Source organism: Phaenicophaeus curvirostris, chromosome W, assembly GCF_032191515.1.
Source record: "Phaenicophaeus curvirostris isolate KB17595 chromosome W, BPBGC_Pcur_1.0, whole genome shotgun sequence".
NCBI lineage: Eukaryota > Metazoa > Chordata > Aves > Cuculiformes > Cuculidae > Phaenicophaeus > Phaenicophaeus curvirostris.
The window spans coordinates 3,703,681-3,726,591 of NC_091430.1; the positions used below are offsets into that span (position 1 = coordinate 3,703,681).

The following is a 22,911-nucleotide window of genomic DNA, read 5'->3' on the forward strand; positions in this document are numbered from 1 at the left end:
TGTGGTTGTAACCCAAACAAACACTACAGCCTACCTATGCTGACTTCTCCACCCAAACAGAACTCCCAAGGATCGATATAGCTGTCTAGACCTCAGGCTTCATGGAGTTCCAGTATCTGGAAGTCCATCTAACACCTAAAGGCAGCAGTGGATGTCATAGCTGCACAAGTGTGCCCAGCTGGAAGAGCTCTTCAGACAAGTAGCTATGTGACAAGAGGAGCTCAATAAGCAGTGCAGTATCTGGGAATGCGAGTAGGAGATTGATGCATGGTATTGGGCACTGTCCCAGGCTGAGCGACAGCCCTACCTTAAGGCTGTGCAAGGGGAAGGTAAGTGGAATGACTACAACAGTGGACAAAGGAAGAGCTATGGATGTCATCTATATCTGGACTTCTGTAAGGCCTCTGACACGGTCCCCCACAATGTCCTTCTCTCTAAAGTGGAGATATGGATTTGATGGATGAACTGTTCGGTGGATCAGGAGTTGGTTGGATGGCCACATCCAGAGGGGAGGGTAGTGGTCAAAGGCTCAATGTCCAAATGGAGACAAGTGGTGTCCCTCAGGGGTCCATATTGAGACCAGTGCTGTTTAATATCTTCATTAATGAAATAGACAGCAGGATTGAGTGTACCTTCAGCAAGTTTGCAGATGACACCAAGCAGAGTGGTGCAGTTGATTCACTTTAGGAAAGGGATGCCATCTAGGGAACCCGGACAAGGACAAGAAGTAGGACCTCATGAAGTGTAACAAGGCCAAGTGCAAGGTCCTGCACCTGGGTCAGGGCAATCCCCAATATCAGTACAGACTGGGGAGTGAATGTATTGAGAGCAGCCTTGTGGAGAAGAACTTGGACATACTGGTGGATGAAAAACAGGACGTGAGCCAGCAATGTGTCCTTGCAGCCCAGAAAGCCAATCATATCCTGGACTGCATAAAAAGAAATGTGACCAGCAGGTCGAGGGTGGTGATTCTTCCCCTATACCCCTCCCTAATGGGACCCCACCTGGAGTCCTGCATCCAGCTCTGGGTCTCCCAATACAAGACAGACATGGATCTGTTGGAAGGGGTCCAGAGGAGGGCCATGAAAATGATCAGAGGGCTGGAACACCTCCCCTATGAAGAAAGGCTGATGGAGTTGGGGTTGTTCAGCCTGGAGAAGGGAAGGCTCCAGGGAGACCTTATTGCAGCCTTTCAATATATGAAGGGGGCTTATAAGAAAGACAGAGAAAGACTTTTTACCAGGGCCTATAGTGACAAGACAAGAGGCAAGGGTTTTAAACTGAAAGAAGGGAGATTTCAATTGTATAAAAGGAAGAAATTATTTATGATGAGGGTGGTGAGACACTGGAACAGATTGTCCAAAGAATTTGTGGATGCCCCATCACTGGGAAGTGCTTTGAGCAACCTATCCAGTGAAAGATGTCCCTGCCCATGGCAGGGAGGTTGGACTAGATGATCTTTGAATGCCCTTTCCAATTGAAACCATTCTGTGACTCACGACAACGTTCAAAAATCAAGCTCTGATCCATTAGTGCTTATCAGATGTGGTTTAGCATTAGTGTTATAAAACTTAATCGGATTTAAACCAAAGAGTGGAGAATTTAAATGGCCCCTTAGGAGTGCAGCAACTGGAGCGCTGCAAACAGGAGCAGGGAAACAGAGGCAGGCCTCAGCAGAAGGACAGGCTCAGGACAAGAGCAGGCTTGTCAGTTTACGAGTTGTGCATGCCCCATCATTGGGAAGCGTTCAAGGTCAGGTTGGACAGAGGTTTGAGCAACATGATCTAGTGAATGATGTCCCTGCCCATGGTAGGTAGGTTGGACCTTTGAAGGTCCTTTCCAACCCAAACCATTCTATGAGTCTATGATTCTAAGTTATAAGTAGCCTTAAAAGTTCTGCTCATTTCCATGTTTTGAGTGGAGCCTTATGCTCTGGAGTGAAAACTCTTCCTCTGATCTATGAAGGCATCACCCAGAGACAGTTTCTAATAAAAGCAGACCTCTCCTCTATTTAAAAAAAAAATAGAGCAATAACAGAAAATGTATTTTTTAAGCTCAAATTCTGTGCCTCATTTCTACACATTTTAATACTGCAAATTGAGTAGATGAGTACGTAGAATGCAGATTCAGCCTTAGCTAGAACATCCAAACAGAGTATCTTACAGTTGTGGGTTTTTTTTTCTTTTTATTTTTAAAAAAGAACAACTTAGAAATGTCCCTGCAAAATGCCGTAGCTCCTACTAACTATGTAGGATATTTATTTTCCTTGCTACTGTATCTAAACTGATTTTTCATGGAACTGCATGGATGAGAATGTGGTGATTGAGGAATAGCATTTACCAATGTTTAAAGAACCTTGAGGGAAGAAGACATGACTAGCTTGAAAGAAATATGGAAGATTTGTAGGCTCTGTCTGTAATAGTGAAGACATAAGGTGCCACGAGTTAAAAAACAATGTAATTGACACATGGATATAAGATCTTTAAGCTTTCCTCTGTGGAGCAAAAGCAACTTAATAGTTGCAAGCTTGCAAATGTTCTTGAAGCTACTCTGTGTTGTATCCATGTAAACGTCGCACCTCTAATTTGTAAAGTCTTGGATTCATGTCCAAGTATTTGAAGCCTAATGTCACATTCTACAAAAGGTTAATTTGATAGTTATGAGCATCTGATTGGCTTTTTCTTTAGTTCTAGTATGTCTTATCTTGCAGTATCTGCTTTAGCAAGAGGTAAGAACCCCAAGTATTTTAGATATTCCTAGTGCGCAAATCATAGAATCATAGAAACATTAAGGTTAGAAAAGACCTCTAGGATCATCAAGTCCAACCATCAGCACACCACCACCATGCCCAAAAAACCATGTCCCAAAGTGCCACATCTACACGTTTTTTGAACACCTCCAGGGATGGAGACTCTGGGCAACCTGTTCCAATGCTTCACCACTCTTTCAGAAAAGAAAATTTTCCTAATATCCAGTCTAAACCTCTCCTGGCGCAGCTTGAGGCCATTCCCTCTCGTCCCATCACCTATCACTTGGACAAAGAGACCAACCCCCACCTCTCTACAGCCTTCTTTCAGGTAGTTGTAGAGAGCAATGTGGTCTCCCCTCAGCCTCCTCTTCTCCAGACTAAACAATTCCAGTTCCCTCAGCCACTCCTTGGAAGACTTGTGCTCCAAACCCTTCACCAGTTTCGTTGCCCTTCTCTGAGTACACTCCAGCAGCTCAATGTCTTTCTTGTACTGAGAAGTCCAAAATTGAACACAGAATTCAAGGCGCAGCCTCAACAGCATTGAATATAGCACGATCACTTCCCTACTCCTGCTGGCCACACAATTTTTAGAATCATAGAATCATAGAATCACCAGGTTGGAAGAGACCCACCGGATCATCGAGTCCAACCATTCCGATCAAACACTAAACCACGACCCTTAGCACCTCGTCCACCCGTGCCTTAAACACCTCCAGGGAAGGTGACTCAACCACCTCCCTGGGCAGCCTGTTCCAGTGCCCAATGACCCTTTCTGTGAAGAATTTTTTCCTGATGTCCAGCCTAAATCTCTCCTGGCGGAGCTTGAGGCCATTCCCTCTTGTCCTGTCCCCCGTCACTTGGGAGAAGAGGCCAGCACCCTCCTCTCTACAACCTCCTTTCAGATAGTTATAGAGAGCAATGAGGTCTCCCCTCAGCCTCCTCTTCTCCAGGCTAAACAACACCAGCTCTCTCAGCCGCTCCTCGTAAGACCTGTTCTCCAGCCCCCTCACCAGCTTTGTTGCTCTTCTCTGGACTCGCTCCAGAGCCTCAACATCCTTCTTGTGGTGAGGGGCCCAGAAATGAACACAGTACTCGAGGAGCGGTCTCACCAGTGACGAGTACAGAGGGAGAATAACCTCCCTGGACCTGCTGGTCACACCGTTTCTGATACAAGCCAAGATGCCATTGGCCTTCTTGGCCACCTGGGCACACTGCTGGCTCATGTTGAGTCGGCTGTCAACCAACACCCCCAGGTCCCTCTCCTCCAGGCAGCTTTCTAGACAGACTTCTAGTCTGTAGCACTGCACAGGGTTGTTGTGCCCGAAGTGCAGGACCCGGCATTTGGCCTTGTTAAACCTCATGGCATTGGACTCTGCCCAGCGGTCCAGCCTGTTCAGATCCCTTTGGAGCCTCCCTACCCTCCAGCAGATCAACACTTCCACCCAGCTTAGTGTCGCCCGCAAACTTGCTAAGGGTGCACTTGATGCCTTCATCCAGGTCATTGATAAAGACATTGAACAGGGCTGGACCCAGCACTGAGCCCTGGGGAACCCCACTTGTCACTGGCCTCCAGGTGGAGTTAATGCCATTTCCCACCACTCTCTGAGCCCGGCCATCCAACCAGTTTTCCACCCAGGAGAGTGTGCGCCTGTCCAGGCCAGAGGCTGACAGTTTCTCAAGCAGAATGCTGTGAGAAACTGTGTCATAGGCTTTACTGAAGTCCAGGAAGACCACATCCACAGCCTTTCCCTCATCCAGCAGCCATGTCACTTTGTCATAGAAGGTGATCAAGTTAGTTTGGCAAGACCTGCCTTTTGTGAACCCCTGTTGACTGGGCCTGATCACCCGGTTCTCTTGCATGTGCTTCATGACAGCACTCAAGATCACCTGTTCCATGACTTTCCCTGGCACTGAGGTCAGACTGACAGGCCTGTAGTTTCCTGGGTCCTCCCTGCGACCCTTCTTGTAGATGGGCACAACATCAGCCTCCAGTCCAGTGGGACTTCCCCAGTCTTCCAGGACTGTTGGAAGATGATGAAAAGGGGTTTGGCAATTATATCCGCCAGCTCCTTCAATACCCTTGGATGAATCCCATCCGGGGCTAGCAAGGCTCTGACCACCTCCTCTTGGATCATGGGAGCCTCATTTTGCTCCTCTAACTCCTGGGTTTGTACACAGAGGGAACAACTTTCTTTACAATTAAAGACTGAGGCAAAGAAGGCATTAAGTACCTCAGCCTTTTCCTCATCCCCTGTCACTGTTGTTCCTTCTGCGTCCAATAGGGACTGTATGGTCTCCCTAGTCCTCCTTTTATTATTTATATATTTATAGAAGGATTTTTTTGTTATCTTTCACAGACTTGGCCAATCTGATTTCTAGCTGAGCCTTAGCCCTTCTGATTTTTTCTCTACGCAATCTCACTTCCCTCCTGTAGTCCACCCAAGAGGCCTGTCCCGTCTTCCAGAGCCCATAAACATTGCTCTTCTTCTTGATATCACTCAAGATCTCTCTGTTCAACCAAGCTGGTTTTCTCCCCTGCCGGCTTTTTTTCCCGGAACATGGGGATGGCTTTCTCCTGAGCTGCTAGGATTTCCTTTTTGAAGAGCTCCCAGCCCTCGTGGGCTCCCTTGCCCTTAAGTACTGTCTCCCATGAGACTTTGCCAACCAGCCTTCTGAAGAGTTCAAAGTCTGCCCTCTGGAAATTCAATGCTACTGTCCTACTAACCACCCTCTTCACTTCACCTAGGACAGAAAACCCTATCATCTCATGATCACTTTGTCCTAGGCGTCCACCTACTGCCACATCCCCCACAAGGCCTTCTCTGTTCACGAACAGCAGGTCCAGGACGGCACCCTCCCTTGTAGGTTCATTCACCAGCTGTGCAAGGAAGTTGTCTTCCACGCACTCCAGGAACCTCCTAGACTGCTTCCTTTCTGCTCTATTGTACATCCAACAGATATCAGGAAGATTGAAGTCTCCCACAAGAACAAGAGGCATTCATCTAGAGATTAACCCCAGCTGTTTATAGAAGAGCTCATCAGCTGCTTCTCCTTGGCTGGGTGGTCTGTAACAGACTCCCATCACAAAATCTACCTTCTGGTGGGCTCCTCTGATTTTAACCCACAGGCACTCAATCTCCTCATCGCCACAATCCATCTCAACAGTGTCCAGGTCCTCCTTTACAAAGAGGGCTACCCCACCTCCTCTCCTGCCCTTCCTATCCCGCCTGAAGAGTTTGTACCCCACCATAGCTGCACTCCAGTTATATGAGTCGTCCCACCACGTTTCCGTGATGGCAACGACATCATACGCTCCTTGCCCTACGACAGCTTCCAGCTCTTCCTTCTTATTCCCCATGCTGCGTGCATTGGTGTAAATGCACTTCAGCTGAGCTGCCGAGCCTTCAGCCCTCTTAGAGGGAACAGAGTTCGTTCCCAATTGCCTGGTCACTGGAGTAGCTAGCTCCAGAGTGCCTGTATCTCCCTTAGCACCCCGAGGTGTGTTCTCCCCCACTTTCTGTGTGGTGAGGTACTGGTGGTCCACACCAGCACACCCTCTCCGAATCACTATTGCCCCACGTCCAGGCTCGTTCCTGTCTAGCCTGGGCTCAACCCCCTCCCCCTTCACATCTAGTTTGAAGCTTGATTTATGAGCTTAGCTTGGTACAAGCCAGGATGCCATTGGGCATCAGGGACATCACTAAGAGAGTGCCAAGCCCGGTGCAGCCAAGGGCAGGGACACCTTCCACTGGATCAGGTTGCTCATAGCCTCATCCAACCTGGTCTTGAACACCTCCGGGGATGGGGCAGCCATGACTTCTCTGGGCAACCTGTGCCAGTGCCTTACCACCCTCACAGTAAAAAATTACTTCCTAATAACTGTTGAGGGGATTGAGACACGGACTTCAATCTGATGGATCGAAGACCCTTTATTCTGTTAGTTTTCTCTTTATATACCTTTTTGGGTTACACATCTGGTTATGCATAAGCTGTTCATGCGCTTATCTACAGTTTATTATTGGTTAAAAGTGCTTGTTCACGCGCCTATTACTAACATATTATTGGCTAAACAACCGTGCATGCTTTTAAACAATTTACACTAAAATTAGCCATGTTGACATTTTCCTTCTTTCTTTTTCTCTCAGTTACTTCTTCTTTCCACCGAGCTAGCTCCTTGTTTTAAGGTTGTGTTAAGGTTGCTCACCGTCGACAAGGTTTATAGCATCAAGTCCTTCTTCTTTATAAAATGTCTCTACAAATAACTAATCTAAATCTCCCCTCTTTCAGATTAAAATCGTTACCCCTTGTCCTATCCCTGCACTCCCTGATCAAGAGCCCCTCCCCATCTTTCCTGTAACTCCCTTTAAGTACTGGAAGGCTGCTCAAAGGTCTCCCTGCAGCCTTCTCTTCTCTAGGCTAAACAACCCTAACTCTCTCAGCCTGTCCTCATATGGGAGGTGCTCCAGCCCTCTGATCATCTTCATGGCCTCCTCTGGACTCACTCTAACAGATCCATGCCCAAATCACTATTGCCCCACATCCAGGCTCATTCCTGTCTAGCCTGGGCTCAACCCCCTCCCCCTTCACATCTAGTTTAAAGCTCGTTTTATGAGCTTAGCTAGATTTTTAGCAAGGGCTTTATCCCCCCTAGGAGACACACGTGTCCCATCCTTAGCAAGAAAGCCTGGGGGTGCGTGAGCCACCCCATGATCAAAGAAGCCAAAGCCCCTCTCCTCGCACCAGGCTCGGAGCCAGGTATTAATCGAATTCTTCTTCCTGACTTCCTGCTCCTCTGTATTTAGCCTTGGGATGGAGCAGAATACTACTTGTGCCCCAGAGCCCTCCATCATTTTCCCAATGGCCCTGAAGTCTTTCTTGATGGTTTTGGTCTTTTTGTTTACTAGATCATCGTTACCAGTTTGGACTACTATCAGAGGATAGTAGTCTGTCTCGTAGACCAGGGAAGGAAGTTTTCTAGCTACCTCCTTCACTGATGCCCCCGGTAAGCAGCAGACCTCTCTGTGGAGCGGGTCCGGTCTGCAGATGTGTCCCTCCATTCCTTTTAGGAGGGAGTCCCCTACAACAATCACCCTCCTCTTCTTCTTAATGGAGGATGTTTTTATCTTTTTCTGAGGATGGTGCAGCCTAGGGAAGGATTCTAGGCTGTGGGAGCCATCATCCTCATCCTCAGGATTGGATTCCACCTGCAGCACATGGTCACATCTAAATCTGGATCCCGACCCTGTATCTATTTTAACACAGCCCTGAGTTGTTCCTCAGCATACTTCTTGTTTCTTTAAACTTGATTTTAAGATATCAAGTGTACTCCGCTCCTCCACGGAAAGCGAAGACCTGATTAGTCCCGAGTCACCGGTTGCTCACCTTATTTAAGGCGTTACTTGTCCAGACTGCTTCAGTGCTCAATACTGTCCAAAATTCGTGCAACCGTGCATCTCTATGGTCTATATCAGGGTTTGCCCCGAGAGGTGTGGGGCCCTCTCAAGTTGGGCGCCATTTGTAGCGATTAAGGCACAGATCCCGTCCATGAGGTGGCAAACGAGATCGCTTTATTGAGTGGACACAAAACCTTATATAGTGTTTCTGTACCCAGTTAGCAGCTACCCCAGTGAATTCCCACCTATAAGAATCCTGCAGTTACAGTGACTGTGCAACAGACCACCTACCACAGATGTGCCCCCCATCCTCATGCCGTCTGTCCAATGCATTCTTCTCCCACTAACTCACAGGCCCCGCCAAAGACCCCAAGGTCTCAACAAGCCGGCAAGTATGAGAACACTGGCCACCCGCTCCATGCCTGCTGCTAACATCATGGGCACGCTGAGGCACCGGCCACCTTCTCAGGGGCCCTTTGTGCCACGGCACATACAGGTGAAAAAGCGTGCGATGTATGTCATCATCTTTTGCATGCTTTTGAAACTTTGGGAGTACCACAAAAAAATTAAATGGACAATGGTCCCAGGTATAGTGCACAATGCACTAGTGCCTTTCTACAACTATGGGGAGTCTGGCATGTTACCGGCATTCCTCACTCTCCCATGGGCCAAGCTATTGTTGTGTGCACTCATCATACCTTAAAGACTATGTTACTAAAACAAAAAAGGGGGGGCAGGAATAGATAGCATGAATCCCCATGACCAACTAACTAAGGCATTATACATGCTTAATTTTTTACATTAATGGAACGATTCAGGACCTCCTTTTGTCAAGCACTTTGTGCCTATAGGAGGGAGCCAAAGGAAGGTAGAGGGCAAAGAAAGAATCTAGAAATATGACACTGGGAAGGTCCATTTCCTTTAATAACTTGGGGAAGAGGGTATGCTTGTGTTTCCACAGATAACGGACCACGATGGATACTGGCAAGATGTGTGTGACCATTTATGTCATCATCGGAGGGATCCAGGTAGCCATGGGCAGTACTGTCTGTACCCCATCACAACCAAAAACCAACGTCTGGATCACACTGGCAAACAAGATAGGCCTGGATTCCTTTTGTCTCGCAACTGCATCACCGAAGAACCCATTTTCAACCTGCCTGGTCAGCCTCCCGTTGGAAGATTATGCATCTGTTTATAATATTGTCAGCAAAACACGAGTGTCCAGACTCCACAAAATAAATGGCTCACAGACAATGGTCCCTTGGGTCAATGCATTGCCAGAGATGAAGCTGGAACCTCAAGAGTTGGACTTATTGCGATCAGTATCTATGGACTGTTGTATATATTTTGTAAACGCAAACCCAAAATGTAGTTGGATTAGAGTACAGACATTAAACACAAGCTTAGATGCATATAGAACTGGCACAGCATGGTGTAATGAATCTAGAGAAGCACCAATAGGAGTTGTAAATAATAAAGGTGTTAGATGATGAAAATTGCCTTGTGGCATCTTTTAAATATGTAGAGACAGGGCTTGACCAGGGTTCCCCTCTAATGCGATAGGCGGTCCCTGCAGTTTGGGTCGATTAACCCTACTGACTCCAAACACATCTATGATTTTAGAACTGCAACATTCACGGTGAAGGACACAAAGCATGCAGACATACGCACCACAGTGTGATGATAAGGTAGAGTTTTGGAACAGAGGTCAAATATTTGCCGCCACTTTCTTTTTACCTGGTGCATGTGTGGCCAAAGACCTGGCAGTGCTAAATAGGTTAGGATGTTGGTTAGCAAAACAAAGCAATGCTACTTCACTGGCTTTAAGTGGATTATTATTAGATGTTAATACTATTAGACAAGAAATGCTTCAAAAAAGAGCAGCAATAGATTTTTTTGTTATTAGCCCAAGGCCACGGATGTGAGGACTTCAAAGGAATGTGTTGTATAAATTTGTCAGATCACTCAGAATCGATTCACAAGAGTATTCAGGATTTGAAAGCTGGGGTGAAAAAATTAAAAGATGATGGATGGGACTGCTTTGAAGAATTGTTAAATACTTGGGGGTTTACCGGATAGATCAAATCATTAGATAAGACAGGATTGGCCTGTATTGGGACATTTTTGTGTGAGACAGATATGTGTGTGCTCACAGATGCAGAGAGATGTGCCTGCACACAGACAAGGAGGAAGAAAGATTGTGGGGCCAGGTGGTGATTTGTTAACCAAAACCAATAAAGATATTATTGCCTTGGTAGGCAGGAGACTGTGGAATACAGAAGGGAGGAGACCGCAGGCCCCTGGTTGTTGCTAAGAGCTGTAGATAATTGTGCTAAAACCAAACTTTGCAAGGTTGGAAAACAAGAAAGAATAACTGAGCTATTTGGGCAAGTGGAAAAGCACTGCCTCAACGAGGCAGGGGTAGAAAAGGGACTGCTTGTGCTTAATAAAGGTCTTTGATCAACACTCAGAGTCCATGCCTCAATATGCCACAAAAGATATGCACAGAAACAAACGCGTGCACAGAGGCAAAAGAGGAGAGACAGAGAAGCCCATGCACTGAGACACACGGGGTGGTGAGGAGGGGAGAGAGAGATGCACGTGCGCGCAGATGCAGAGGAAATCAACAGATGCTTGCACAGGCAAGCGCAGAAGACAGATAAAGAAAGACAGAGAAGCCCATGCACAGACACAGAGGAAGAGACAGAGAAATCCATGTGCACACTGATTCAGAGAGACAGAGAAACAGGGACAGATAGAATTATGTATGCACAGATGCAGAGGAAGAGTGACTGAGAGATGCTCACACAGACAAATGTGGAGGAAGATAGATGCAGGCATGCACACAGAGAGAGATGGAGACAGGCAGAGAAACAGGCGTGCACGTGCACAGATGTAAAGGAAGAAAGAGAGGCATGAGCAAAGATGCAGGGGAAGAAAGACGGAAAAAGAGACAGAGGCACATATGCACACAGAGAGGGGTGTGCACATAGATGCAGAGAATGAGAGAGAGATGGAAAGGGCCAACTCTCTGTGGCCAACTCTCTACGGTGGATAACCCTCTGTAGGACAGCTCTCTGTGGGACAACTCTACACGGCCAACTCTGCGAGGACAACTCTACACAAGGAGGGTAAGGGTTAGGGTTAGGGTTAGGGTTAGGGTTAGGGTTAGGGTTAGGGTTAGGGTTAGGGTTAGGGCCTCCCCACATGGAGTTGTTCCTGTGGAGAGTTGTCCTAGACTCAAGACAAAGAGAAATAGGGAGGCGCACTTGCAGAGGAATAGAGACAGACAGATGCACATGCACACAAATGTGAAGAGACATGCACTCATTCAAATGCAAAGAGAGAGAGACACACACATAGGTGCTGAGGAAGAGATGTGGGCATGCACAGACACAGAGAAGCAGAGAGAGACAGGCATGCATAGACATAGGCACGCACAGATGCAGAAACTAAGACAAGCAGATACAGGGGAAAATAGACAGGTGTGCATGCACAAAGATGTGGAGAGATGTGTGCACATTCAGACGTAAAGAGAGATACTCGTGCACACACAGATGCTGAGGAAGAGATGTGTGTGCACAGAGGTGCGTACACAAATGCAAAGGAGGAGAGACAAATACACACACGCACACCCCCACACCCCCCCCCACACCCCTTCCCCACACACACCCCTGCCACTGGAGCACACATAGACACAGAGAAACAGGGTGGTGTGCACACAGAGGCAGAGGAAGAGAGACACGAGCACATACACACAGATGCAGAGAGACGTGCACATGTTCAGATGCAGAGACAGACAGTGAGAGAAATAGAGAGGTGTGCACAGGTGTAGCAGAAGAGAGACAGACACCTGCATATAGAACACTCGGAGTCCGTGCCTCAATACGCCACAGTTACCTATAGATAAAGATCTTGTTCCTGTAATAGGATCTACTGGCCAAATCCAAAAAGCATTCTTTATGCAGCCCATTAAATATGAATTGGGAAAACAAGTGGGTACACATGAATTTTATATATGCCGGGAGCCCCTAGATTGTTATTGGAAAGAGATTTACTAGAGCAGTCAGAGACAGGAATAATATTTGGATCAGAAGGAATAAAATTTAAAGTGAAAGACCACTAAAGTATCGAGCTTGTCTTCAATACACGTGGGAAACGAAACATTGGTACCAGCAGAGATTTTGCAACAGGTTTATCCAGACGTGGGGGCTTCTGAAATGCCTGGCAATGCCAAAACTGTGGAGCCTGTGAAGGCAAAATTGAAGCCAGGGGCCACCCCTGTGGGGTCAGGCAATACCCTCTGTGATTAGAAGATCGTAAGGGGATAAAAGAGATTATTGACAAATTTTTGCAATACAGGTTATTAAAAGAATGTGAATCAGAATATAATACTCCAATATTGCCTGTAAAGAAACCAGGTGGGAAAAGCTATCGATTAGTGCAAGATTTAAGGGCCATCAATAAAACTGTAGATGATGTACCCGTAGTGGCAGATCCCTATACCTCGCTGACCAAATTGAAAAATGATCAAATGTGGTTCACTGTGCTGGATTTAAAGGATGCCTTCTTCGGCTTGATATTGGCTGAAGAATGCCAAAAATTATTTACCTTTGAATGGGGAAACCCTGAAACTGGTTGAAAACCACTATTAACCCGGACCAACTATTTTTGGGAACCAGCTGGCTCAAGACCTGGAAACCTGGGACCCTCCATCTCAAACCGGAACCCTGCTGCAATATGCGAATGACCTTCTGATAGCTATGCAAACTAAGGAGGACTGTGTCCAATGGACCGTAAGCCTATTGAACTTTCTGGGACTGAGTGGGTCTCTCAGCGGAAGGCCCAACTTATACAACAAGTTATTTACCTCTGATTCGAGATCTCAATAGGACAGAAGGAGCTCAGAACCTTTCTGGGAATAACAGATTGGTGTCATTTATGGAGATATAACTATGAACCCTCAGTAAAACCATTGTATGAACTATTGAAAGAATAACCAATGGGATCATTAAAATTGGCATGGATCAGGGAGGCAAGAAGGGCAATTGAACAATTAAAGAAGGAATTGATGAAGGCCCTAGCTTTAGGTCTCCCTGATGTTTCAAAGCCATTCCAGTTATTTTCACCATGAACATTGTGAATCCAGCATCTTTCCTTAGTGGAGTCGCTTCGGAACCGGTGGTACATGGCTGCCTGAAGGTGATGGGGACAGTATATTCTAGCCGTCCAGATCTAAAAGAAGAACCGCTCATGGATGCAGAAGATTCCTGGTACACCAATGGAAGCAGCTTGGTGAATCAAGGACATTGCAAGAGCGGGTACACTGTGACCACCATCAGAGAAGTGATTGAGGCCAAACCATTACCCTCAGGAACATCAGCCCAGAAAGCTGAAATAATCGCCTTAACTCAAGCATTGGAATGGACGTCTTACCACCCAAAGAAAACACATTAAACATGCAGCAGAAATCTTAAAATTACTGGAAGCTGTAAATCTTCCAGAAGAAGTCATAGACTCATAGAATCACCAAGTTGGAAAAGACACATTGGATCATTGAGTCCAACCATTCCAATCTACCACTAAACCATGTTCCTGAGAACCTTGTCTATCCGTCTTTTAAATACCTCCAGGGAAGGTGACTCAACCACATCCCTGGGCAGCCTCTGCCAGTGCTCGATGACCCTTTCCGTGAAATGTTTTTTTCTGATGTCCAGCCTGAACCTCCCCTGGCGGAGCTGGATGTACACACACCCACCCCCCCACCCCCCCCAGAATGGAGCACATATAGATACAGAGAAACAGGGTGGTGTGCACACAGATGCAGAGGAAGAGAGACATGAGCACATGCACACAGATGCAGAGAGATGTGCACATGATCAGTTGCAGAGACAGACAGTGAGGCATGCACAGGTGTAGCAGAAGAGAGACAGACACCTGCATATTGAATAGTTAGGGTTGGAAGGGACCTTAAAGATGGGCAGGGGCATCCCACTGGAACAGGCTGCCCAATGCTCCGTCCAACCAGGCCTTGAACACCTCCAGGGATGGGGTATTCACAACTTCCCAGGGCAACCTGTTCCAGTGTCTCACCACTCTCATGGTGAAGAAATTCTTCCTAATGTCTAGTCTAAATCTGCCCTTCTCCAGTTTATACTCGTTCCCCCTCCCTATCACCACAAGCCTTTATGAATAGTCCATCCCCAGCTTTCTTGCAGGCTCCTTTCAGGTACTGGAAGGTCGCTATAAGATCTCCTCGGAGCCTTCTCTTCTCCAGGCTGAACAAGCCCAACTCTCTCAGCCTGTCCTCATAGGGAAGGTGCGCCAGCCCTCGCATCATCTTTGTAGCCCTCCTCTGGACCCGTTCCAACAGCTGCATATCCTTCTTATGGTGAGTATTCCAGAACTGGACACAGTACTCCAGGTGAGGTCTCACAAGAGAGGAATAGAGGGGCAGAATCCCCTCCCTTGAACCTGCTGGCCACGCTTCTTTTGATGCAGCCCAGGATGCGGTTGGCCTTCTTTGATGCGAGTGAATGCTGCCGCCTCATGTCGAGCTTCTCATTGACCAGCACCCCCAAGTCTTTCTCTGCAGGGCTGCTGTCAATCACGTCATCCCCCATCGTGTACTGATATTGGGGATTGCCCCGACCCAGGTGTAGGACCTTGTACTTGTCCTTGTTGAACCTCATGAGGTTCTCAGAGGCCCCCTTCTCCAACCTGTCCAGGTCCCTCTGGATGACATCCCGTCCTTCCGATGTGGCAACTGCATCACTCAGCTTGGTGTCATCTGCAGACTTGCTTGACTGAGACACAATCTTGCTGTCTGTATTATTGATGAAGATATTAAACAGCACCTGTCCCAGTACGGACCCCTGAGGGACACCACTTGTCACGGATCTCCATCTGAACTTTGAGCCATTGACCACTACTCTCTGAATACGACCCTCCAACCAGTTTCTTATGCACCGAATGGTCCACCCATCGAATCCATATCTCTTCAGTTTAGAGAGAAGGATGTTGTGGGGGACCGTGTCAAAGGCTTTACAGAAGTCTAGGTAGATCACGTCCATCAGTTTACCCGTGTCCAGTGCTGTGGTTACCCCATCAAAGAAAGCTACTAAGTTGGTCAGACAGGATTTGCCCCTGGTGAGGCCATGCTGGCTGCCATTAATCACCTCCATGTCCTCCATGTGCTTTAGCAGAGCTTCTAGGAGGATCTGTTCCATGATCTCCACAGGCACAGAGGTGAGGCTGACAGGTCGGTCATTCTCAGGGTCATCTTGTATGCCCTTTTTAAAAATGGGAAATATGCTAACCTTCTTCCAGTCACAGAATCACAGAATAACCAGGTTGGAAGAGACCCACCGGATCATCGAGTCCAACCGTTCCCATCAAACACTAAACCATATCCCTCAGCACCTCGTCCACCCGTGCCTTAAACACCTCCAGGGAAGGTGACTCAACCACCTCCCTGGGCAGCCTGTTCCAGTGCCCAATGACCCTTTCTGTAAAGAATTTTTTCCTAACGTCCAGTCTAAACCTCCCCTGGTGGAGCTTGAGGCCATTCCCTCTTGTCCTGTCCCCTGTCACTTGGGAGAAGAGGCCAGCACCCTCCTCTCTACAACCTCCTTTCAGGTAGTTGTAGAGAGCAATGAGGTCTCCCCTCAGCCTCCTCTTCTCCAGGCTAAACAACCCCAGCTCTCTCAGCCGCTCCTCGTAAGACTTGTTCTCCAGCCCCTTCACCAGCTTTGTTGCTCTTCTCTGGACTCTCTCCAGAGCCTCAACATCCTTCTTGTGGTGATGGGCCCAGAAATGAACACAGTATTCGAGGAGCAGTCTCACCAGTGCCGAGTACAGAGGGAGAATAACCTCCCTGGACCTGCTGGTCACGCCGTTTCTGATACAAGCCAAGATGCCATTGGCCTTCTTGGCCACCTGGGCACACTGCTGGCTCATGTTCAGTCGCTGTCAACCAACACACTCAGGTCACTCTCCTCCAGGCATCTTTCTAGACAGACTTCTCCTAGTCTGTAGCACTGCATAGGGTTGTTGTGCCCCAAGTGCAGGACCCGGCATTTGGCCTTGTTAAACCTCATGCCGTTGGACTCAGCCCAGCGGTCCAGCCTGTCCAGATCCCTTTGCAGATCTTCTCTATCCTCCAGCAGATCGACACTTCCACCCAGCTTAGTGTCATCCGCAAACTTGCTAAGGGTGCACTTGATGCCTTCATCCAGGTCATTGATGAAGACATTGAACAGGGCTGGACCCAGCACTGAGCCCTGGGGAACTCCACTTGTCACTGGCCTCCAGCTGGATTTCACACCATTTACCACCACTCTCTGAGCCCGGCCATCCAACCAGTTTTCCACCCAGGAGAGTGTGCGCCTGTCCAGGCCAGAGGCTGACAGTTTCTCAAGCAGAATGCTGTGAGAAACTGTGTCAAAGGCTTTACTGAAGTCCAGGAAGACCACATCCACAGCCTTTCCCTCATCCAGCAGATGAGTCACTTTGTCATAGAAGGCGATCAGGTTAGTCTGGCAAGACCTGCCTTTTGTGAACCCCTGTTGACTGGGCCTGATCACCCGGTTCTCTTGCATGTGCTAAGTCACCAGGGACTTCTCCTGATTGTCATGACTTTTCAGATATCATGGAGAGTGGCTTGGGAACCACATCTGCCAATTCCCTGAGGACTCTGGGATGCATCTCATCAGGTCCCATAAACTTATATATGTTCAGGTTCCTCAGGTGGTCGCAAACCTGATCCCCCTCTACTATGGGAGGTGGTTTACCCCCCGGTCCCCATGTTGCTGTCCCATGACCCAGGAAGGGTGAGGAGAGCGGTTATCAGTGAAGACTGAGGCAAGAAAGTTTTTGAGTACCTCAGCCTTCTCCTCGTCTGTTGATACGAGGTCACCATTCCCAACCATGAGTGGGGTTACGTTCTCTTTGACCTTCCTCTTTTGATTGACATACCGGTAGAAGCGCTTCTTGTTAGTCTTTACTTCCCTTGCCAGGGGAATCAGCTCCAGCTGCGCTTTGGCCTTCCTGACTCCCTCCCTACACAACCAGGCAGCGTCCCTATACATGTCCCAGGTTACCCGTTCCTGCCTGCACTGCCTGTGTAGTTCCTTCTTCTTCTTTAGTTTAACCAGCAGGTCTCGACTCAGCTCTCTCAGCTGCTCCTCGTAAGACTTGTTCTCCAGCCCCTTCACCAGCTTTGTTGCTCTTCTCTGGACTCGTTCCAGAGCCTCAACATCCTTCTTGTGGTGAGGGGCCCAGAAATGAACACAGTATTCGAGGAGCAGTCTCACCAGTGCTGAGTATAGAGGGAGAATCACAGAATCACAGAATAACCAGGTTGGAAGAGACCCACCGGATCACCGAGTCCAACCATTCCTACTAAACACTAAACCATATCCCTCAGCACCTCGTCCACCCGTGCCTTAAACACCTCCAGGGAAGGTGACTCAACCACCTCCCTGGGCAGCCTGTTCCAGTGCCCAATGACCCTTTCTGTAAAGAATTTTTTCCTAACGTCTAGCCTAAACCTCCCCTGGCGGAGCTTGAGGCCATTCCCTCTTGTCCTGTCCCCTGTCACTTGGGAGAAGAGGCCAGCACCCTCCTCTCTACAACGTCCTTTCAGGTAGTTGTAGAGAGCAATGAGGTCACCCCTCAGCCTCCTCTTCTCCAGGCTAAACAACTCCAGCTCTCTCAGCCGCTCCTCATAAGGCCTGTTCTCCAGCCCTTTCACCAGCTTTGTTGCTCTTCTCTGGACTCTCTCCAGAGCCTCAACATCCTTCTTGTGGTGAGGGGCCCAGAACTGAACACAGTACTCGAGGAGCGGTCTCACCAGTGCCGAGTACAGAGGGAGGATAACCTCCCTGGACCTGCTGATCACGCCGTTTCTGATACAAGCCAAGATGCCATTGGCCTTCTTGGCCACCTGGGCACACTGCTGGCTCATATTCAGTCGGCTGTCAACCAACACCCCCAGGTCCCTCTCCTCCAGGCAGCTTTCTAGACAGACTTCTCCTAGTCTGTAGTACTGCATAGGGTTGTTGTGCCCCAAGTGCAGGACCCGGCATTTGGCCTTATTAAACCTCATGGCATTGGTCTCAGCCCAGCAGTCCAGCCTGTTCAGATCCCTTTGGAGCCTACCTACCCTCCAGCAGATCCACGCTTCCACCCAGATTAGTATCATCTGCTAACTTGCTAATGGTGCACTCAATGCCTTCATCCAGATCTGTGGGAACATTTTACAGAGAAGAAGGCCTGGATGCTGTGGGACGGATTGATACTGAGCAATTCTAACAAGGCCTTGAAACAGAGAACTGAAAGATAAACAAAGGCCAACTGAAAGGAATACAAGAGCTACTTCAGTGGGAACAAGTACCAACTGAAAGAAAAACAATTAGAGAGAACTATCAACATAGTTATTTTTAGTGTAACTTGGTTTCTTAGCATGCGTGGTAGTTTAGCCAATAATATGTTAGTAATAGCTTTATGGACATTTACCTTTAGCCAATAATACACTATAGATACCCTCGTGGGCACCCAGTTACGTAACTAAAAAGGGTTTATAAAGAAACAGCTAAGCTCAATAAAATGTCTTCGATCCATCTGATTGAAGTCCATGTGATCAATCCCCTCAAATGGTGACCCCGGAGATACTGAAGACGACGGAGATACTGCAGTACACTGGGCGCTAGAGCACAACCCATCGTGGTGTGTCCGGGGGGGAACACTCGGCTGACCAGTCGCCCAAGTAGGCGCAGAATTTGAGAAGAAGAAGAAGAAGGAGAAGAAGAAGAGGAAGAGGAAGAAGAGGAAGAAGAAGAAGAAGAGGAAGAAGAAGAAGAAGAGGAAGAAGAAGAAAAAAAAGTCCCGAGACAGGTAGGCAGCCGAGATAGTACCCATAGAGAAATGGGCGTGAATATGTGAGCAGAAGAAAAGTCAGTGTTGCAGATGTTTAAGCATATTTTAAAGAAACAGTGAGCAGAAGTAAAGTTAGTGTTTAAGATGTTTAAGCATATTTTAAAGAAAGGGGGAGTGCGCATAGAAAGAAAGGCCTTAAAACTTTTATTGACATGGTTAAAAAGTAAAAAAAATGTCCCCAGAAAGCTCTCAAACATTTGATTTTAAAAAACATGGAAGGACGCAGGAGAACAGTGATATTCCATATTCGGAGTCGAGTGCAGGGCCATCAGCAACTGCCGATAATCCCTTTGATCCGGGGCCAGCAGCCCCTGAGAGAACTTTGATTTATATTTGTCCGCGGAGGTGTGGTGACCTTAAACAGCTACAAACTTTTCCTGGGATTTGTTCGTGGGAGGCCAGAGACTTGAAAACCTATAGAGAAAGTACTAACTGCTCCGCTATTGCCGCGGGGGGGGCCGCTGCCCTGGGCTGAGGGGGGGCCGCTTGCCACCGCTGCCACCACAAAACCCAGACAGTTTTGGCATTACAGAAGGGACTGTTAACAGATATGATAAGAAATTACTCAATTAAACGACGTTGGTAGCAGTTCAAGAATCAAGACAGCTTAAATAATGCGATCTTACAACAGGTGCGGCTTTTTGGTTTATCAAACACTTTTGAAGATACTGGATGTTGAAAGTTGAAACAGGCATGACCCATATATGGTGTTTATAGATAGATCGAAGGATGTGCTCGACAAGCAGGTAGACAACTGAGCAGTTAAAGAAGCCTTAATTTTGCAATCAGTGACAAAAAATCCTAATGACGAATATGGAAAGATATGGTGTGGTCTGAAAACTCCTACAACAAAAGCTGGGATCATTTACCTATCAAGCACAGCTGATGGCTGCTGCCCTGACTGTACACGGGACAGAAAGACTTTTTGTTATAAATGCAGGCTTTACTGGAATAATTATATACGGGGAGATGGAGGTTTGAGTTCAAGTGACCAGTCCGTGATTCTATGAATGCAGAAACTATAAAAATCATGAACCTGCAAAGTATGGCACTCACAGAGAAAAGAAGAACAATATATTACCATAAGTGAAATATTTGTTAGACAATCCATATAAGCCTTATTAGATAATGCATGTACATATTTTAAGTGTTGTATGTTCCAGGTACCATTTGTAGTTTAAATATCCATAGCATCGAAAAATTGTGGATCCAATAGTGATAACCAACATTGTTTGAATGTATTCAGCTAGCTGAGAAATGAGTGGTCGTGTGTGTGTGTGTTTGAAGCGCTTCAAACGTTTGTAAGACTTACAACTTGGTTTTGATTAATCTTGAAAATATATCTCTGGGACCTTTCAGTCTCAAATGTCCACTAAGCCGGCAAACAGGTAGATTTACCTGGGGATCTTTGGAATGAAAGGCTTCAGAAGGAAAAATTTTAAAATACCTAGCAAAACATAAAAAAAGGAAAGAGAGAGAGAGAAAAAAAATGGATAAAGCCTAGCCTTGCAGATGTATGTGTGTGAGTGCCCCCCCCCTTCTCCTTCCTTTCTAAGTTTTTTTCTTTCAGCTTTGCAGAAGTCCAGAGGAGTTAACTGTGTTATCTCTCTAGGGGAATGCCAATTTGCGAGAACACTCTGCATTCCAGTGTCCCTGTCAGCAACTGCTGGACCCTAGCGCAGACAACCTTTAGGGATAATTAAGCCAATGATTCATTACGAATTATTGACTGGATATTTTGCCACACCAACCCCCAAAAAAACATAGTCACTAGATTTGAAATGATTACAATGATAATCACCGAGGGAAGAAAAAGAAGTGTTCAGTTATTAGGCCAAGACTCGACAATCATTTATATCCCAATGACAAAAGAATATACTAAGTGGTGCATGGCAAATATTTTGAATTTACAAGTAGCTCTAACAGATTATCCAGGAAGTATTGATCTCCATTTACCAAGTCATGCCATTATTGAACGTACCCATCAAGTAGTAAAAACATTGTTAGCAAAACAATCTGCAAAACAGATTGATGAAGGTGCAATATGTAATGAATTTTTTGCAATTAACAGGAGATGATCAAATTGTGCTGATGTTGAAGCATATGCAAACCATGTTGTCAAAATTAGAGCAAGTACAAGACAATGTGAAAGTGCTATTGAAAAACAGTTACTATGGGCAATGGACAGGTCTGTATAAGCTACTAACATGGGGACGAGGTTATGCTTGTGTTTTAACAGATACAGGACCACTTTGGGCACCTGCGAGGTGGATCAAGCTCACGTTGCTGTATGACAACTGTTAAGCCCCAACCACGAAAGCAGTTGACAAGAATGAGGAGGACGTTAACATTATGGATGCTCTTAATCCTATGAGTGGTAGTTAAAGGAGGTCCCTGGGTGATCGATTCTCGAAAGAATGTGTGGATAACAGGATGGGTATGAGAACTGTTGGTCAAAGGAGGAATGTTATTTTTAATGGTGTTAATTGCTTTAACAATTATCCTGTGTGTTACAGTGCATACAACATCAAGTCAATCATATGTTTCACCTGAACGATTTAGTAAAAAATAAAAAAGGGGGAATTGTGGGAACATTTTACAGAGAAGAAGGCCTGGATGCTGTGGGACAGATTGATACTGAGCAATTCTAAGAAGGCCTTGAAATAGAGAACTGAAAGATAAACAAAGGCCAACTGAAAGGAATACAAGAGCTACTTCAGTGGGAACAAGTACCAACTGAAAGAAAAACAATTAAAGGGAACTATCAACATAGGTAATTTTAGTGTAGCTTGGTTTCTTAGCATGCGTGGTAGTTTAGCCAATAATATGTTAGTAATAGCTTTATGGACAGTTACCTTTAGCCAATAATACACTATAGATACCCTCGTGGGAACCCAGTTATGTAACTAAAAAGGGTTTATAAAGAAACAGCTAAGCTCAATAAAATGTCTTCGATCCATCTGATTGAAGTCCGTGTGATTAATCCCCTCACAGGTCATTGATAAAGACATTGAACAGGGCTGGACCCAGCACTGAGACCTGGGGAACCCCACTTGTCACTGGCCTCCAGCTGGATTTAACACCATTTCCCACCACTCTCTGGGCCCGGCCATCCAACCAGCTTTCCACCCAGGAGAGTGTGCGCCTGTCCAGGCCAGAGGCTGACAGTTTCTCAAGCAGAATGCTGTGAGAAAATGTGTCAAAGGCTTGACTGAAGTCCAGGAAGACCACATCCACAGCCTTTCCCTCATCCAGCAGCCGAGTCACTTTGTCATAGAAGGCGATCAGGTTAGTTTGGCAAGACCTGCCTTTTGTGAACCCCTGTTGACTGGGCCTGATCACCCGGTTCTCTTGCATGTGCTTCATGATAGCACTCAAGATCACCTGTTCCATGACTTTCCCTGGCACTGAGGTCAGACTGACAGGCCTGGAGTTCCCTGGATCCTCCCTGTGACCCTTCATGTAGATGGGCACAACATCAGCCTCCAGTCCAGTGGGACTTCCCCAGTCTTCCAGGACTGTTGGAAGATGATGGAAAGGGGTTTGGCAAGCACATCCGCCAGATCATGGGAGCCTCATTCTGCTCCTCTAACTCCTGGGTGTGTACACACAGGGAACGACTTTCTTTACAATTAAAGACTGAGGCAAAGAAGGCATTAAGTACCTCAGCCTTTTCCTCATCCCCTGTCACTGTTGTTCCTTCTGCATCCAATAGGGACTGTATATTCTCCCTAGTCCTCCTTTTATTGCTAATATATTTATAGAAAGATATTTATTATCTTTCACAGACTTAGCCAATCTGATTTCTAGTTGGGCCTTAGCCCTTCT

The 22,911-nt window shown here is 46.9% G+C and overlaps 1 protein-coding gene and 1 long non-coding RNA gene across 4 annotated transcripts in view; one reads left to right on the forward strand and one right to left on the reverse strand.

Annotated features, from left to right (window-relative positions):
• Nucleotides 1-22,911, forward strand: part of LOC138732952 (uncharacterized) — a 212,084-nt gene that overhangs the window by 23,700 nt on the left and 165,473 nt on the right. The window lies entirely within an intron of this gene.
• The window catches only part of LOC138732941 (E3 ubiquitin-protein ligase RNF38-like), a 151,076-nt gene that overhangs the window by 18,642 nt on the left and 109,523 nt on the right, over nt 1-22,911 (reverse strand). The window lies entirely within an intron of this gene.